General features: G+C 42.4%; 1 protein-coding gene across 1 annotated transcript in view; it reads left to right on the top strand.

The window, feature by feature from the left end:
• The window catches only part of UBE2R2 (ubiquitin conjugating enzyme E2 R2), a 51,544-nt gene that overhangs the window by 25,173 nt on the left and 12,178 nt on the right, over positions 1-14,193 (top strand). The gene's annotated exons all lie outside the window — the stretch shown is intronic.

Raw genomic sequence — 14,193 nt, forward strand, 5'->3', positions numbered from 1 at the left:
ACTTCCTCCATTTATTACTTGAAACTCTTTGCAATGACAATATGTGTAACTTGAGATGGTTTTTGTGAGCCGTTATGTTCTGTTATTGCCCCTTTTATGTCTAGATACTTTTAAAACTGGAAACATATGTATAGCATAAAGCTTTTATTAGACTAAAATTTCTAGCATGTGGCTGCTGCTGTATGGAAACGACTGAGAGAAATGCAGAATTAAGCAGCTAGAAGAAAACAGTTGACTCCTGTTAGTCACCCTGCGGTGTTTTCCCACCTCAGTTAATACTGTGATCTCCCTCAGAATCTGCCAAGATATACAGAGCTCTTAAATCCACATTGTTGCATGCTTGCTCCACAGTAGCAACTGGATAACTCGGGGGGGGGGGGGGGGGGGGGGGGGTTTACTGATTTCCTCCCCTTTCCCCAGAATTAAGTCCAGGCAGAATATATGTGAAAGTATAGCCTTGTAGGCTAAAGGGGAGAAGAAACAACATTTGACTTCCAGTCAATTTGCAGTATAATTCAGGGATCTAACACAGCAGCATTTTTGATTATAATTTATACATAAAAAGCTAAGCATCATCATATATTTATTAGAGAATGCCTAGAGGGCCATGCTTCTTTTTTCATTATATCCAGTTCTTCTAAAGCAAATCTTGGCAATTACTCTAAAAGCACTGATCATGTGTAGATGGCTTTTATGCGAACAGCTATATAACTTTGTGTGGTCTTTGGGTGGTGGGGGGGGAGGGATCAACATAAATTCTGCTAATAATTTGATTTTGGGGAAGTTTTATTCTGCATATGAAATGCATAAGGAAGATAGAGACCTGTAGCTGTGAGACAGATCTTTCAGCTGCGGAAAAACAAGCCTCAAAGTACTTTGACAGTTTCTAGTCTGTAGTTGTTGTTGCAAAGTGCTGAAACAACATTAACTTTTTCAATGTCTGAACCTTTTAACTACCAACAAAGGTTGGCTGTTTTGTTCAGTATCTGGTAAGCCTTTAAGTCCTTCAGTTCTCTGAGGGCTCTTATCGGAATATAACTGGAGTGAATGCAGGCAAATCACTGCATGTGGGGTTTTTGCTTTTCTTTGTGCTAGGCTAACAGAAGTATTACCTCAGTGCACTACACTTTTATCAAAAAGTGTGATGTTTCAGGGCTTGCTGAAAGAGTGAAGCTAGGTTTCTAGTTCTCATGTGCCACATCAGTATGGCTGCAACAGGTTGTGAGATCGGAGAAACTGCATAGTCAATGATATCTGCTCTCAGGCTTGCCAGATAGAGTCCAAACAGAACTGCTTCCACCTGGTACTGTCAAACAAAGTTCATGCTCTGGAGAAGTCCTTTTCCAGCAGCAAAACCTTCTCCAGTCCTGTTGTACCTATGGAAGGCACTGTTCTAGTGACTGTGACAGTGACAGTTTGCTTAAAGGATTTGGTTTTGCAGTGCAGATCTTGCACATCCTTACCTTCTGTGTGCATAAACACAACATATTTTAAAAATGATCTACGTGTGTCAGTATAAATTGGTGCAAAGATCAGGTATGGACTGCTCTCTGTTGCAGGAAACTTTCAGAATTCTTTGTTTAGTTTATGATACATGTTATCTACAAGCTGAGGAGGATGAGAAGCAAGCTGGTTTGTTTAATGATTGAATCAAGGCAAGATAAAACTTGTGGGTAGAGCACTATTTTAATCATCCTACTTGGTACCAAGTGTGTGTGTGGCTTTCAGATGCTGATCACTGGTAACCTGACTAGGAGTAACTCATCTATAGGGCAGTGTGAATACCAGCTTTTAGCTTATCCTTAAGCATCTGTTAATTCATAATCACATCTACTTTATCACCACTAGAGGCTCCTCCAAGTCATGCTTCGGATATGTTTCTGTCTGGAAGCAGCTCATGATTTAAGTAGCATGGTGATGTCTGAATGTCTGTGTAACACGCCATTGCTTGTAAAGAATTGTTTTTTTAACCAATACAGTAAGTCATCCTGTTGATGGTATGGGTAAAACCTGAATTATCAGTTTGAAATAGTTACTCTTCTGTTGATGAACTTAGTTGCTAATTAGTTACTAACTACTGATGAGTTAGGCTATCTTGACTGGAAGCTTGTAGGTTGCTTGCTAGTAACTGGGAAAAACAAGCATGAGAATATTTGTAATGAGGAGTGTGGGTAAATAATTTTCTTTGAACACCAGTATCTTTTATCCCAGCATGGATAAGGCTGTAATTACCAGCACAGATTATTTTTAAGGGTCAGACCCTTCCATATGTGTCTAGGGTAGGTATCCCATGAAAGGGCTGTGCTTATGCTTGTGTTCTCAGAACACTGTAAACTTCTGCTGTAAACTTCTGCTGATTAGTACTGCTTTGTAATTGGATAGGGTGTAGGCTTCTCACATCAAGTGGAGGGTGTCTGAGGGGCAGAGTAAGATCAAGCAGCCTAATAGCACCAAGACTATGTTTCCAAGAATTAATCTTGTAAAACAGGAAGGAATATTGTCGTGGGGTTGTGGCTGGCATGCAAGTATGGATGAATTCTCTTTTCTTTGCCATTTGTGGGTTTTGGTAGCCTCACCTTATTCCATGTACAATCAAGTCCTGTTCTCAGGTTTTAGGTTTTTTGCAAATGTGTGGGTATCATTTTTCTCTGAATGGAGTAAAAGATAATCCAGTTCCCAAACTGACCATATGGATGCTACAGATTTCAGCATGGCATTATGCTGGAGCACTGCACTGGAGCTATTGGAGTCACAGCATGCATCAGTGGTCTTTAGTCACAGATACTTACGTGTGGTGATCCTACTGTTTAGAAAGTGGGTGACCTTTTGGATGCGGCTTTGCAGGAAAGCAACACGACTTGTTTCTGTAGAGGGTTCAAAATAAGAAGGTGCTGTTTGCCTGCTGGCATACACATGAGTATCTATTTTGTATTATCTGTTTCTCTAGCATTCAGCAACTGTTCTTAAACTCCAGGACCTTAAAAAGGAAGGGTGAAGCTGAAAAATAAGTTCTCCATATATCACCAGAATGTAGATACCAAAAGGGTCTAAGTAGAAAGTGATGTCTCACAGTAGAAAATTTGCTCTCTCTTGAAGTTCTCTGCTTCTTTTTCTTGATGTATTACCCGTTTCTACAAATCTCCATAGCCATAGATGCAGCAGCACTCTTGCAAGAGCTCTTACTATCCATCTGCTACTCAGTTTTTCTTGTTGCTGAACTTAGACTGCTTTGTGGTTTTTTTTTTTTTTTTTTTCCCCCTCCCTGTTGTGTTGGGAGCATTTTCTTCATCCACACTCCAGTTGTTGCTAAAAGCATATTGTTGATATACTATAGATCTTGTCTCTGCCCTGGTATGCCACTATGAGTGATTGCTTATCTGTCACACAAATTTCTTCTGAATTAATCTTAATTTCCCCCCAGTTCCTCTCTTGGTCCTGATAGGCAATACTGCATGATGTTAGAGCTGTTTAAGGGTTGGTTTTAGTGACATAATTGTACAAGTTTCCTCTGACTTTCTTGCAAGATCCAGCTTTCTCTGTCCCAGATCCCTTGCTTGTATTCTCATCTTGCATCTGTCTCATTAGTGTCTTGACCTTGAATTCCTCTTGACCTGTGGTAGTCTGGAGTGGTTCTTCCTGACTGCTACTCTTACCCTGTATGCCTTCAAATTTAATATAAATGGTTACAGTTAATTAGACACAAGCTGGAATTTCAAGGATGTTCATTCATGTACTAAGCTTACCTGAATTGCACTCGTTCTGCTTTTACCAGAAGTATAAAGGGTACCTTAAATGTCCGTGCTGCACTGCAGATGAATCAACCTGCTTTGCACCCTTTGGTGGCTTTTTCAGGAGATATTTTGGCAAACGGAGGATTCTGGCTTTATCTGGATGTCATATTAGTCATTGACATGGCAACTAGCTGGAACTAGTTGGTAGAAATATCAATGCTAGCTTTCCCATCAGTGTTGTACTTTCTCTCATATATCCATCTGGCCTGAAAGATGCTTTTTTTAAGCATCTGTATATTAATGACTACCAAGAGCAATGATTCTGTAGATCTTGTCTAGCCATGTCTAGCTAGTTTTAAGTTACCATAGCGGGGAGGTGCCTTCCTGATTATCTGCAGGAGATGGGGGACTGTGTGTGAAGTGACATGCTCTTCTGTAGCTGTTTCATTAAGGCCATATTGGGAGCGTAAGTGGTACCTCACACAAGGGAACTCAAGATGTGATACAAACAACAGTAGTACTTCAGAATCACTGAAGGCCACAGCAGTTGAGTATCTTGTCCTTGTGACTACAGCAGCAGTGCATCTGATCTGCTGTTTTTTTTTTAAAGCAGAAGTTTAGTGTAAGAGCTGTTTTTCTGCCTGGTGTTGTGCAGCTGTTACACATAATATTTGCAGGAGCTGATGCTGTGGCACATTTGGGATGGTGGCTGCTGCTTTCACACCCTCCCCAGCCCAGGCAAGAGTACTTTGTACTGTGAGAAGTAGCAGCTCAACACTCTGCAGGCCTCAGTGATCTGCCTCTGTGTTTTGATTTTTGATTTAAGGTGGGTGTCTGTGTTTCAAAGTCATTTAATGAATTAAACATATCATTTGAACTGGGTTCCCTTTCCTTGGTAAGCCAAAGCTCAAACTGAGACTTTAGCACTTCAGTAATGTTGTGGAACTTGGGGGGAGATGGGGAGGGGTGTTGTCTTGTTTTGAAAAACTAAATGTGAGATCTGAGCTAGGATTCGTCTGTCTTAAATTTACATCCCTCGCAATGAAGTTTACTGGCAACCAAATCATTGCTGCTTATGAGTAAAGCTACACTGATTTTGATGCTCTGAGCTCCAAATCAGCCAAAACACAAGACAGGAAGGAAAAGAGGTAGACAATGACAGTATGTTGAACACCTCTTGAATTTGGCTCCTCACTAGCAAAAACCACCCAAAACCCATTACTGTAGCAACAATAGCCTTAGGAGCGAGGATGGGTATGTGTCAGCTAATGCACTTATTTTAGCTTTAAACTTGATCTTGAAGCAGCCGATGATAATGGAGCTGACAGGCACATCATTATGCAGTAGTGTGAAAATACGCTTTTGTGTGTCTAAACGTAGGCTGCTCATTAGTGAATAGCTTCTGTGACACAGTGCTGGTCCCTGCAGTGAACTGGAGGATACTGGGCAGGCAAGCAGTTTGCATACAGGCTTGTACAGGATTATAGATACTTTGCAGGTGGGTTATACACAGGGGCTATGCGTAATATTGTTGTATTAGTATAGGATTATAATTTAGACCAATACAATGCTGATCGTGCCTCCACTCTGGGAGATGGTGCTGCTGTAATTAGCTCTTTGGTGGCAAGTGGTACAGCTCAGCAGACTTACTTACTATTGTTGGGCAAGTGTTACCTGTGTCTGCCTAGGTTTACTGACTGTGACCAGCTCCAGACAGGAAGGTTTACGGTCAGTGATGCAGAAGCTGAAAAATAACTAGCATGGCTGCATAAGTGCTTAGGAGGCTTCTCTGTGGCAGCCAGCGTAGAGAAGATTCCTAGGTGCTGTCATTCAGCTTCTAGAAACCTATATCCCTTGTTTAAATAAATGCTGGTATGCCAGCTTGAGAGGTCTTGTCAGAACTGCCTGCCATGCTGAGAAAGGCAAAGTTGTGTAACACTGCAGCACAGTGCTATGGTTTACACTTACAGTGCTATAAATATTCCTTTCTCCTTGCTGCTTATGAAAGAGGTGACTGCATGAAGACCTGCCCTGTGTTTTTAGAAGAACATGTGACAAGCTGTCCCTTGAAGAGAGCTTTCCTCTTGCATCCAGCCTTGCTTGCATATGAAGAGAGTCAAGACGATTCACTGACTCATGAATGGTGCTTGTTTAAAGAAGTGTCTAAAAATACTTAAAACAGGCTGAAGGAAAGGGTGTTCACATTGATCTAGCTTGGGCATCTCTTCAGTCAGCAGATGCAAATTATATGGCTTGCTTCACTGAACGATAAAGCAATCTGCTGTGTTTTGGTAAGTATGCAAATGGAGGAATGAATAGGTGAGTTCGTAGAAACTCCATCAACCCTGAGGCAAAATGCAGCAAAACTGGGATATGCTTTGGTCATGTGTACTTGAATTTGAACTGACTAAACTGTAGGTTTACTAGATAATCTTTAAGGTCCTTTCCAACCCTAACCATTCTAGAAAAATTGCCAGGATAAGTCTGAAGTACGTCATACTGTTTTGTGGTCAGCCATTACACAGACATGCATGTGTGTAAATCTGCTTCAATAAAATTAATTACTTAAGTTGTGAAAGCTCAAAATATGAGATTGAGCAGGATGCTGACGATGCTGTCGGCTAATTCTGAACAAAAGAGACAATCTTCTGGACTCTGAAGCCTGGCAAGTGGAGGCAGATGCCCAGAGTGTCAACTCTGTACACGCTTAACTGGAGGACTTCCATATGTACTGCCAGAGATGCCAGTAATGTAGCAGAATACTTTGAATAAGCAGCCTTAAATATTCGTGCGACTGCTCCAGCATATTATTTTTATCAGTAGAAAGAGTTGGAAAATCACTTTTTCTGAAGCGGACACAAACTGTTTCTAGAACAGCTCTACTTGTGTTAGAGCTTTCCTGGTTCAGGTACCACCATGCTCAGCTATACCTGTAGTAGGGATATTTCAAGTGCCAGCTTCTCCTCTAATGCAGAGACTTCACAAGAGATGTATGGTATGATTGGAGTAAACTTTGGGTGCAGTATCTCCAAGTGTCTTTGACTCCTTCAGTAAGTATTACACATTATAGGGAGACTTAAGTTTCACACATTTGGAGTCATTCTTCCTATTTTGTCCAAATGGGGAAGTGAGTGTGTTTGAACAGATATAAATAAGATCTGAGTCATCTGTTTCTGCCCGGAAGATAGTCACACAGACTAGCTTCTCTGCATAACACAAACCCAGCAAGCCTCATTTCAAGCCGTACAACTCACATACAGTCTGCTTGCAACCAGTGTCAGACCCAAGAGCACAGTCTTAACACAAGACCTTCATTGATGTCAGAAATCTCATCACATCTGGCCTGTTACAGTCTTTTAATATATTCAGTCTTTCTTTTTTTCTGTTAAAATCAGACTTGTCCTGGAGTCAAGGCTGAACTGGGGGCAGAATCGACTAATAGTTCCGCTTGGGAATTCCTGGGAAAATACAGAAACTTAAGGATGATGTCAGCTTTCTCACATAGGAATCTGAAATTACTTTAGTGCTTGTATCCTGTGGTCAAAGCTCAGTAAGGCTGTTGGGCTGGCAGCTTGCCTTGCAGAAGAGGACCAAGTAGTTCTGCTTGCTGTTAGGTCTTACATAGATGCTGGTAGTTGCCTTTTCTGTGATGAGGTGGCAGACAAATGCAAATTCTGAGTGAAAACAGGTTGTAGAAGAAATACTTCAATAGCTGTTTCCAAACCCATAATATCTTACTGGATGCTACATCTGCAGTTGTTGCAATGATGGTGTTTTCTGTATCATTGTTTAAAGTCAAACTGACAATAAAAGTAATAGAAGTGGGCCTGGTGGTTGTTAGCCTAATGTAGGTTGAGTGCTCCTGTAATCTGTTCCATCGCCTGAGCTCCAAAGACACTGACCTGCAGTTTGGGGAAAAAAAAATTACCGAAATAACAGTTGAGTCTTAGGGGTTTTAGGAGTGCAGAAGTCTTGCCTAGTCTGTAAATGCTCTTGCTTTGCCACTATCAGCCTGAGCCATAGAGCTGAGCAGAAGAAACCTCTCTATCAAACCATGGGCACTGCAGTGCTGACTTGTGAGAGATGGGCGTGTGGCCTGCACTCAGTGGTGCAACCAGGGAGGGGAACAGCTTTAGGAGTCTGCTGGCCAAGGGAAACTTCTTATTTAGCTTCCAGCCTGACCCCAGCAGGCTCTCAGTGCGAGAGCTGCCTGGTTTGAAGCTGAATCAGGATAATAAAGTGTTGCTAGCCAGACCAAAGTGGTTGTTGCATGGTTTAGACTGAACAGCAAAATTAGCTGGGCTATAACGTGGACTGTCCTGCAGTAAAACCCACTGCAAAGATGAAATAGTTTCTCTAGCTGCTGAACTGCTTGAGATCCTAAACATAGCTGACTTGTGCAGGGTAACTCAGTCTGCAGATGAGTAGCAGCTGCCATGAGCAGTTATTGTCATAAAGGCGAGAACCTCCAGACTGAGCCTGTTGTCAAGGTATCCCTGTTATCAAGGGGAGACAATATTAAACACACAAAAAAATCCTTTTGTTTCTTTTGAGTAATTTTAGAAGATGGTTTGGTTTCCAGGCACTGCTTGTTCTAATGTCATTGTTCAGAGCAGTTTTATTTATTTGAATCCCTTGAGAGATGGTCTAGGCAGCAGGCGTGTGAATGTACAAGATCACAGGAGCTTGGATATAAACCAGCTTAACGGGCTCTAGTGAATTCCCCCTGTACCATTCAGCTCAATTATGGCTTCATGTCTGAAGTCATGTTGTTAGTCCTGATTTCAGATCTGAGGAGCAAATGACTTAATATGTGGGTGAAAGCCCTTTCTTTAAAGGTATAATTGTAACTTCTGCCATCATATTGCAGGCTCTCTGTTTTGGTCTGGGTTGGGTGATTTAATGACAGTCCCAGCTTTATGAACATGGCATGGATGGATAAATCATCAATAACAATTTACTGTTAAAAGAAATATGAACTAGGTTTCCTTTTACCAAAACTAGAGCAGTCTTCCATTGGAAATGACTGCTTTTAGTAATAACCCATATAACTAAATTAGGAATTGTATACAAGATACATTTTACTGTGAAACAAGAATGGGCTCCTGCCTGTCAAACCAGTCTCTGATTGTGTAAGTTAACCTCGCTTTGCCCTACAGACTTGAAGCTTCTAAACAAGCAAGAAAATAGAGCCACTTCTCCTTTATGTGAGATCTAGTTCACTCCTCATATTCTGGTCTTTGTGATTGATATTCCCTATGAAACAGTGGAGGTAATACAGAATGTAGGGGGTTTGCTGCTGTTAGTGTTCATATAGTTGTTGCATCAGGAAGGGGATTTTTCAGGACTTGCAAGACTTAATTGACCTGGTCACTCAGTTTCTGACTTGGATCAATGATGTGGTCCTAGTTCTCTAAAAGCACAACAGATGTTAATACACATTGATATGTTGCTGTTGGGAAATCAAGCCAGAACTGGGCCTAAAATACCAGGATAGTGCCCAGCTCTGCCACAAGAAATTATTGATGTCTTAAGTCATAATATCTGGAGCTGAAATAGAAATGTTGGTCGTACATTTATTTCTACCTTGTCAAATAGTTGACAACACGATGTGGCTAGCTTTAATGCTGCTTTACAGGTTCTGAAGCTGAATGATAACTGAGGTGCTTTAAACATCACTGATGTGAGAAACAGGCTGCTGGTACTTACAGCTGATCTCTACTGAACATGTTTTCCGGGACATAGTATTAATACTTGTGCACTAATCCAGGCTTAAAGTAGAAGAGGAGAATCCATTAGATGAATTGTATAAATGCTTGATGCGCTAGAAGCCATAAAGGGCATTTTGTGGGATTAGATATTAACACTTAACCCAGTAGTGGTCTGTAGTTCCTGTTGTTGGCTTTCTTGCATGTTAAATGTATGGTGTCGTTAGCAGCATGCTGGCAGGAGGCATTCATTAGGCATGCAGTTACAGGAAGGGATGATGTGCACAGCAAGGAGCCTGGTTATGCCTGTTACAAAGAAAAACGAGGAGGCCTTGTGCTGTCTGCAAATGCTGTGACTCTCACTGTGGCAGGGTGGGTGATCTGTAGAAGATCTTGGTGGTACCTGCACGTGGAATCAGTAGGAGCTTGTCTGTGGGCTGGCTGTAGCACGTAATTACCAGAAAAAACACAAAATAGTTTAAAAATGCAAATGTTCCCTTCGGATCTGATCTCAGATAGGCTTGCAAAGGGTGCTTAATTTCACTGATGCTGCCTTTTCATAGGGCTTACATTAAGCTGGTGATGTTTTAAAATAAAAATTACCTTTAACTGGCACTTCCAGAAACGCCAAGCAGCTGCATTTTCTGTTTGCTACAGTAAAAGCAGATGGTGCTCCCCAAATCAGGTCAGTTGTGACGCTGGTGGCTTTCCAGGAAACGTGTGGTCTAACCCCATGGCCTTTCTGCAGTGTGCAGATAGGATGGATTCACCATTTTTAACCTTGCTGCCTAAAAATACAGGATTTGTCATCTTGAGAGAAATAGAAGAAATCAGTGTCAGACTACAGAGGTGTTGTATGGAGCTAGGCTAGAATAAATACCAAGTTTCTAGACAGCTGAAGCTAGGTGGGAGTCCTGCCTGCATTAGTGCTCCCCACTGAGAGTGAGATGATATTAATATAATATTAGTCATGGAATCAGCTAGGTTGGAAAAGATCTTTAAGATCATAAAGTCCAACCATTACCCCAGCACTGCCAAGCCCACCATTTAAACCATATCCCCAAGTGCCACATCTGCATGTCTTTTAAATACCCCAAGGGATGGTGACTCGACCACTGCCCTGGGCAGCCTGTTTCATGGCCTAAGTAGCCTTTCAGTGAAGAAATTTTCCCAGATATCCAATCTAAACCTCCTGTGCACAACCTGAGGCTATTTCCTTTGTCCTGCCACTTTTTATTTGGAGAAGAGACTGCCCCCCACCTCATTATAACCTCCTTTCAGGCAGTTGTAGAGAGTGATAAAGTCCCTCTGAGCCTTCTCTTCTCCATACTAAACACCCCCAGGTCCTTCAGCCATTCCCCATCACACTTATGCTCCAGACCCTTCACCAGCTCCTTTTCCCTTCTCCGGCCCCATTCCAGCACCTCAATGTCTCTCTTGTAGTGAGGAGCCCAGAACTGAACACAGGACTCGAGGTGCAGCCTCACCAGTGCCCAGTGCAGGGGGATGATCACTGTCCTGGCCCTGCTGCCACACTATTGCTGGTACAGACCAGGATGCTGTTGGCTTCTTGGCTGCCTGGGCACAAGCTGCTCATGTTCAGCTCCATCAGTCATCACCTGTAGGTCTTTTTCTGTGAGCAGCTTTCCAGCCACTCTTCCCCAAGCCTGGAGCTTTTCATGGGGTTGCTGTGACCCAAGTGCAGGACCCAAGTGTAAGTGTAGGGTTAATGCATAGGCATGATCTCCATAAATAATGTCACTGTAGTAATTATTCACAGAAACTGAATTGGGAATTAAGTCAGTGGCTGGTATAAACATTAGGTTTGTATTTTCAGTCAAATAATGTAGTACCTAGTAAAACTTTATCTAGTATACATAAATTTCACCATGGCATTATCATATCTAAATAAAAGAAAAACCTGAAGTGTAGTCACTAATGAGGATGCATGAAGCAAGGCAATAAAATAGGAAACAAAGTGATCATGCTGGTTGCAGTACTCTTAAAATATGTGTCGTGGCATAGCTTAGAGGTTGAAGTTCTCGTGCAGTAGTGTAAACGCCTGTAAGGGCTGAAAATTCTGCCAGGCTACTCTATTCAGTGTAACATCAAAGGAGTTTATTCTTTTATGGACTATTAGTCTGCCTAGTTCATAAATGGATGATGGGGGAAATGGGTTGATGATTGTGGTCACCACCTTCTTGGCTGTTGACTGTGTTTGGTGGTGTCAAAGAGCCATGGTGAGCCGGCAGCAAAAATCAGCACACAGAAATAGGGTTATTTCTGTTCAGTTTAAGCTCAGCTAGAGTTGTCAATCACATGGTGAATGCTGTAATGGTTGTGTACTTGTAGGTCGGGAGTTGAGCTGCATCATTAGTCCTACTAAATTAGTTTGGCTGTAACTGAGCTAACAAGCTGCCCTAAAACTCTGCCACTGTTTGGAACCTAGCAGCCTGGCTGAACTTACCAGAAATAAGCTCAGATGGCTGATATGCCTTACATCAGTGAAACTGTGGGGAGGAAACCTTCCTGTGAGCTCTGTTTAAAAATAAGTTTATTGCCTAATTCGGTCTTTTTGTCTCTTAACATGTTTAGAATTGGGCTTTTAGTGGAAAAAAAATGACCTGGAGTCATGGCTGTTGAGGCTTCTTTCAAGTAGTCTTGCAGCTTGTCTTGGAAATTCTTGGCTTGCTTAACCCACTCAGAAACTCAAATAGCATTCAGTGAGAGTAGAGTGGGTTTACATAATTTCCCATGATTTCTCTTACAGAAGAGATGCAAAGTAATTCTATAGGACCTGTTTGTTATGCCCTGAAAAAGTGTTTGGTTTCATTTTCCAAATTCTGGATGGTCTCAGTGTAGGGACTTGAAAGTGATGTATGTTTGGGTTTCTGTTTGGAGAAAATCCCTGCCCACCCTACTTTGGTGGCTTTTGGCTCTGAAATCGGGTTTGTGGAGAAGCTGCTCTTGCTTTACACTCCAGTACAGCATCTCAATATACTAAACTCAGGCTAGTAGGAAATGGCTTATTGACAAGCAATGTGACTGATTTCTCTAAATACGCAAGAGGTTACAGGCAGACTTGGCTCTTGGCTGCTTCCACGTAAGAAGAAAAGATTTAATTTCTCTACAGTTGCACTTTCTGTCCCCAAAGATCAAGAGGCATCCTTCACGTCAGCTTCATTTAATTCTGTAATGATTGTTATTGCAGGCAGATAGCCCTTTTCCATTGAACAGTTGTAGCTGCAAAACAGGATTTGGAAGTTTGAAACTGTCTTCTGGAATGTACAGCTTCTGCATGAGTCTGCATCACACAGAGACCGTAACTGGTGCTCCGGGCTCAGCTTTTGCAGTGGTCTTACTGAGGTGAAACTCTCAGGGTTAGAGAGCTTGAGAGCAGGGGGTTTTTACTGAGAGGAATGAGGTCTGTACCCTCAGCTCCTTGGCCTCATGTGGGATACAAACATGACAATGCTGGTACACTACTGTCAGTATGCTTTTTTGATCACCTAGAAACTATACCTGTGTAGAAGACAGAAAGGTTCTGCCAAGAAGTCATCATGTAGCTATCTCAGCCTGAGTTTTGTTGTCTCTTGCATTTTTAATCTCAGTCCTTGGGCTGTTTTATGTCTTAGATCTCATAAAACTGCATGTAAGCACAAGAATGGGTTTTCTTGGGAAAATCCCAGGGATCAGTAGGAGTCTGCATGATGCAACTGCTTGAGCTGGAGTGAGTCTACTCTACCTTTGGTAAACTTCTGTTCTGCTCCCTGTGCAGGGTAGCATGTTGTAGAGCCAGGCATGTCCTTGTTGCAGCAACTGCTCTCTTCTGAGGCAGTGTGGTAACAAGAGACATTCTCTTCCTCTTCTGGGAGGACTGCCATTCATGTAACTGACCTTACTTAGGCTGTGGGCTAGGATTGTTTAAGCAGATCATAAATCTTGTGCTTTTGAGTATGCCATGACAAATGACTGCAGGGTGAAGACTCAGTGGTGCTGTTACATACCCACATATAGTCAGTATCATGAGCAGGCATGTACAGAAAGTAAAGCCACATGAGCTGCTGAATTTGTTTCATAAAGATGAGCAGAAGACCTTTCTTTTCTTGGCTACCTGGCCATCTGGCTCCATAGAACTTGGTTTGCATGCAGAGGCATATACTGATCTACAAGTGAAACTGTAGCCAGGTGGCTCCAGTAATCCTCTTTCTTTGGTTGCCTGTTTCTGGGAATAAAACTTCCCATGGCTGTTGAACAGGGGTGGTGCACCCCTGGTCCAGGTGGCATGGTTGGATGTTTAAGTGGAAGAGGTTGGCCTGGGATTCTCCTCTCATCACATGCACCTTGCTTTTGGGATCTCTTATTCTCAGTCATGTGTGAGCCTGGCTGTGGTGCAGGGGCCAGGAGATGCCTCTCTGGAGATCCTACACTAGACCGGTAGTGGGATTTTCTTGGAAGGCTGAGCAATGCCAAGGGAAGGGTTTGTGCTCCACAGTGCAACAAGCAGCATGCAAGTGCCCCTTAGTCCAGATTCAGACCCTTTTTTCTGCTGTCTGGCTTTTCTGGCTACTGTGAATGGCAGAATGGCACAGAGAAGTTAATACCCAGTGCTGGTATCTCTGCAGTCTTCCCACAGCTAACTTTGTCTTGCCCTACAGCTGGCTGCTAACCACTGGAAGGTGATGTTTGCTCATCAATGTTTGGTTCATCAGTTTGGTAGCTGTGATTTATTAAACAGAGGTGGTATTCAGACT

The sequence above is a fragment of the Pezoporus flaviventris genome, unplaced genomic scaffold, assembly GCF_033815535.1.
Source record: "Pezoporus flaviventris isolate CSIRO_AGI_PZ_B2104156 unplaced genomic scaffold, CSIRO_AGI_Pfla_v1 ptg000100l, whole genome shotgun sequence".
Classification (NCBI taxonomy): Eukaryota; Metazoa; Chordata; class Aves; order Psittaciformes; family Psittacidae; genus Pezoporus; species Pezoporus flaviventris.